This window comes from Mangifera indica, chromosome 17, assembly GCF_011075055.1.
Source record: "Mangifera indica cultivar Alphonso chromosome 17, CATAS_Mindica_2.1, whole genome shotgun sequence".
NCBI classification, from domain to species: Eukaryota; Viridiplantae; Streptophyta; class Magnoliopsida; order Sapindales; family Anacardiaceae; genus Mangifera; species Mangifera indica.
In genome coordinates this window covers 10,078,230-10,084,060 of record NC_058153.1, presented here as the reverse complement: position 1 = coordinate 10,084,060, position 5,831 = coordinate 10,078,230, and the positions used below count along the sequence as shown (strand labels likewise).

Sequence of the window (5,831 nt, the reverse complement as noted above, 5' to 3'; positions counted from 1 at the left end):
TATCAGTTGGATGTCCTCCTACCGAACAAATTTCGTAAACTTTCGCTACCTCTATTTTTCCTACAGCCATTTGACGTACAAGAGTAGTTAGATCATCAAGTCGTCTTTCAAGAGAAGATACATTTACCTCATTGACGCGTCGAGATGAATGGTCTAATCTATTCCCAAATTGTTGTGAATTCGACGCCATATTTGCAATTAAATTTCGGGCTACTTCAGGTGTTTTGTCAGCCAATGCTCCACCATTTGCTGCATCAATCATATTTCTCTCATTCGATAGAAGTCCTTCGTAGAAATATTGAATAAGCAGCTGGTCACTAATTTGGTGATGTAGACAGCTTGCACAAAGTTTTTTAAAGCGCTCCCAATATTCGTATAAAGATTCTCCAGTATGCTGTCGAATGCCACAGATTTCTTTCCTTATGCTGGCTGCTCTTGATGTTGGAAAAAATTTCTGCAGAAATAATCTTTTCATCTCATGCCAAGTAGTGATACTTCCAGCGGGTAGATAATACAACCAATCTTGCGCATCATCTTTCAAAGAAAATGGAAAAGCCCTCATCTTGATTTGTTCTTCAGTTACTCCATTTGGTTTCATTCCGGTGCACACCACATGAAATTCTTTTAAATGTTTATGAGGATCTTCACCTGCAGAACCACGAAAAATAAGTAAAAGATGAATTAGTCCAGATTTTAATTCGAAGGTAGTATTAACATCTAAATTCGGAAAAGTAATGCAGTGTGGTTGTTGATTTAAATTTGGAGCAGCAAGCTCTCTTAAAGTCTGATTTTCAGCCATGTTTTCCTCTGTTTCGTGAACTGATTTGTGTGCTTGCAGTCTCCTTTTCGCTTCTTTTCTCAGCCCTTTTGCAGTCTTTTCAATTTCTGGATCAAACTGTAAACTAGCTTGTTTCAAAGATCGCGTAACGAACATACAAAGTAAAAACTCCCCAGCAATGGTGCCAAAATTTGGTACGTGCTGTCGTTGACACCCAAATTAAATCCTAAATTTCTGCAACAAAAATGTAGTAAAGGAAAGTAGGGATCGATCCCTCGAAGAGCTTTGATTAGTATGTCGTCACGAATAAATCGAAACAAATAAATAAAAAGGGGGGTTTTGAAGTGAATGAAAATTATAATGAAAAACACTAATTAAAAATTTCAGTAAAATAATCTAAAAGGAATAAATCTATTTAACAAACCTTGGTCTTCGGTCACATCCACCATTGGAACTACGATCGATCATCGAAACAAAATATAAAATTAATTATTCAAATATTCGTTGTGGTATTAAATTAACTTGTCCTTCCTTACGATTAGTTAACCAAAAACATGTATTTCAATTAACCCTTATTTATTAATAATTCGGATACGATCTCGAATTTAATTAAACAATAGCATTACGAATTAGAAAGACCAACGAAGCAAGACAACACAAACGTACGACGTTGCATTTAATCCAGTTGATTTTTTTCCTAGGATTTAAAGTTTCTGACGCAGCAAACGATAAACCTAGTAGCCATTTCGATTAGGTGGATTGAACAATTACGGATTCAGTACCTAAACTAGCAATAGATTATATTAATTGATAAACTAATTGCGCATCTTAGAAATCAACCAACACAATCATGAAAAATAATTCAGAAAGATAACCAATACTTAAATAATTAAAAGATGCATTAAAGAACAAAAATAAATCTCACAATCATTGTAGTTCCATGGTTTCAGATCCCTTCAACCAAGATAAATTACTCAACCACTGTAGAACATGTTTTGCTCTCTAATTTCTCTCAATACAATGGATGATCATAATCAAATAAAAATAAGAGTATATATATATATTATCTTCCTACTAAGAATCTAGAAATTGAAAGTGAATCCTAATCTCCTAATCCAATCAAGCAAAGTGATCCATATCTTCCCAAAAAGAAAGGAAAAGATATGTATTTCTAATATAAATCCTTCTTCCAAAAATATCATTCCTTATTTAGCTCAATTAATCCTCTTTTCCAGCTGGTGATTATCCTTTTCCTAGGAAGCAAATCTTAATATTTTCTGGACTCTTGCAGCTGATCTGGGTGTTCAGATCTGCTTTCCAGATTCTACTCTCATCTTTCACGTGCCCACGCCTAGTCTGCATTACGAAATTTCCAGTTTAATATATCTGCTGTAGTTTTTCCTCTTTTTGGCCTTATTTATTCCAAAATTGCTCAAAGCTTCCTAAATGCAAAAAGATAAGTAATTCCATTAGATTAAATCAAATTTTCACACAACACAAGGGAATTATAAATCAAAATAATAACAATTAATGGCCTTATCACATAGTTAGACACTCTTAATATAGCTATCTACCTTAATTCACCTATGTTAAGGCTTTTCTATCATTTTCCCTCTTTTACACACATCCTAGAGGTAAAATAATCTTTTTGAACTGAATGAACGAGTGTCCAAAGCCCTGATTCTTTGTTCATCTTTCCAAGCCAATGAATAGACATTTATCTTACTATAAACATGCATTCATCCTTCTGTTAAGTAACATTTGACTAATGTTGTTAAACCTTTAATGCTTATTCCTTTCCTAACCTCTATGTTTATCTTGTAGTGCCATGAATAGGCATTCATCCTATACCAAATGACCGTTCTAGAACATATGTTTCGTGTCAACAATGATCCTTTCCTTCTATGTCATAGATTGTGAACCTATTGTTTTCAATGAATTTCAACAAAGCCACAGTGCAACTACACATTCTTTTCATTTTAATATAACATATGTCTATCCTAACATGTTTCTAAATCATGGTACTTGTAAAAAATCACCAAACTTCTTGAATCATCAAGTTTTCATCTAAAGAATCATAACAATTATCATCACATATTCAATTATCTTTATACACACTAACACATCAAATAATTTGCGATTCAACCAAGCTTGCATTCATTCACATTGTCTAAAATATCATATACATTCACAACCGTCAACAAATAGCACAATCCTTAAAAGAAAGTTAAACCAACGACCACTAGACTTACTTTGCTTCCAAAGTCAAACTTTTTTTCACATGGGTTGATGAAACTTTGAAAATCATTTCTCCATTGGTGCTCCTCTAGACTCTTTCTTTGGCTTTGAAATTGGATTTAGGATAAAATAATGAGTCAAATGTGGCATGCCTCTATTTATTTGACAAAATAAACTGTATGAACGGCCGTTCCTTTTCCATGGATGGTTATTCATCTCATTATTCTATTAAGGCATATCCCAAAATCATTGGAAAACGTATCTGATCCATATTCAAATTTGACATATTGGATGAATGAGTATGCAGTTCTGTATACACAGTTATTCATCCCTTTGCACTTAATTATTGTTATGTGCTCAACATGAAATGACTATTTTACCTTTCACTATACATGAACGGGCATGTACCACTGTGATGAACTTATATTCATTCCTTTACACACTACCTACTTAATTAAATCCCAATAAAACATAGAGAAAAAAGACCAAAATACCCTTAGACTTACCTGTAGGTGTTACAATGATAAATGATAGTGCTTATGTGTAGGAACATCTGCTCATCCCTTAGGTTAAAGAAAAAATTTCTCATTTGCCTTAGGAATATGTGTTATTTAGTGAAGATCATGAACATCTATTTGTTATGAGACAAACATCCATTCATGGCAGTCTAGGTTGAATGATTAGATTTAGCATGCGTGAAAAAGGGGAGTAATGCCATTAGTCAACATTAGTCAAGAGATGAGATGAATGACCCTTCAGGTTATGGTTGAGATTCATTCATAAGCTATGTAAAATGAATATGAAGTAATGGCATGAGATGCCTATTCATACATTAAAGGAAATAAGCATTTTACCTCATTTGTTGTGAGCTTAAGAGGGGATAGGTACTAAAAGGCCTTAACAAAGACAAAAAAGGAATGAGATGGTCATTTAGAGATGTCCAACTATGTGGTCAATGAAATGGACCCTAATCAAAGTAAATTCGAGTAAAAAACAATAAATGATATATATCTTTTCTAGTTGTCGAGCTGTTTGTAGTATAATAGTGAAAACATTAGGGCTATTCTTTGTGATGTAGATATTTGTAGATTATTATGCACTTGGCGCTAGCGCCTTAGCATCTAAGATGCTTATGCATGCACTTGGCATTGGAAGCCTTAATATCTAGGATGTTTGTGCTATATGGGAGAGCCATGAGGTCTAACTCTTCTTGTGATTATGGTATCCTTCGCCTGAAGCTTGACTAATTAGTGTATTGGGTCCACTTTTATGTTAGACATTTAGGATGTTATATGCCTTCACCAAACATCTAGGATACTAACGTACATCATTTGACATTAGTTATTCGGGATGATATCAATGATAGAGTTATGACAACAGTGTGTCAAAATGATTCAGATGGGCATTTAACATATTGGGGGAGACATTTGAGAGTACAATACTATGATACGGATTAGAATGCAATGAAGAGATCTGAAGAGGGGAGGTTGTCATGTGTTGACCAACATTTTAAGGTGAAAAAGAGAGGTCATCGACACTGGAGATGGTGGTCGAAGGGGAGAAGAAAAAATCTCTCAGTTTTAGGGGAAAATGTGATTTTTCAAAGTTAAAAAATTTTAAATAAGGGTGAAGTTGTTAGTTTTTAAAACTTAGAGGGAAAATATAATGAATTTTATATATTTTTAATAATATTAGTAAAATAACTATTTTACCATTGTATTTAACAGAAAGTTTTAACTATAATTGACTCATAGGTGCGACTTTGGGAACACATCAAAACTTGGGTGGGAAATAATCCTATGACCTATGTTTTTTTCAGTTGATATTCATGTATATGCATTTGTGAACTGTTTTTGAAGTTAAGCTTAGGGATATGATAGTTGGACTTCGTGAAACGTTATGACTGCAACTTTTTTGCAAGATTTAGGTTATTCATCTGGGTATCTGATTTGGTTGTATTGTGACAATAAAACAACATCTGATATTACAAATAACCTAGTACAACATGATTGTCCCAAATATGTAAAAGTGGATAGATTCTTCATAAAGATGAAACTTCATAAGAAAATCCTTGAACAACCTAAGATTAGGTCTAAATATTAATTGATTGATATTTTGACTAAAATAGTTTCAAATCGATTATTTTCAAGATTTTTAGATGAGTTAGGCATGAGTGAAATCCATGCACCAATTTGAGAAGGAGTGTTTGAAGATTAAGATTGACTATGTGAATATTCTTGATATTTATTATTGTCTATTGTTCCATAATTTCTTCAATTATAACGAAATGAATTAGGAATTCTAAATCAAATATATGATTGTGTTTTGTACTTATATATTGGATATAAATTCATTCATAAAAAATTAAATTATTTATTCAAAATCAAAGTATATTTCTATTTGTTCATATTTTCTTGATTATAAACAATTTTTTCAACTTTTTTTTGAAGAATGTACCAATGGGTAGAAAGAGGAAAGTAGAAGGGCCAATAGTATAAACCAATGAAATGGTTGAAATCCTAAAACATTTGAACTTTGGCTACACAAAAATAACATGCGTACATATCTCTCATTTAAGAATACATTATCTACACAAATCATAGGATAAATTTGATTGTGTTTAAAATGATTGTTTGCATCAATTTCAATTTATCTAAAAGTCTTTGGATTTTTAAGATTTAAATTCTAACAGAACTCAGGTAATAACATATAAGACTCCTTAGGTGAATGTATCTATACATTGAGTGCCTAATTTTTAGTCTGTCATGTTTACGTTTATGATATCTCTATCTTATACTTTTTTACAAAATCAACC

General features: G+C 32.4%; 1 non-coding gene across 1 annotated transcript; it reads left to right on the top strand.

The window, feature by feature from the left end:
• The first annotated feature begins 320 nt into the window (after positions 1-320).
• LOC123201219 lies at positions 321-427 on the top strand. The gene has a single exon (XR_006498780.1). It is a non-coding gene; the product is annotated as a small nucleolar RNA R71 (small nucleolar RNA).
• Positions 428-5,831: the final 5,404 nt, after the last annotated feature.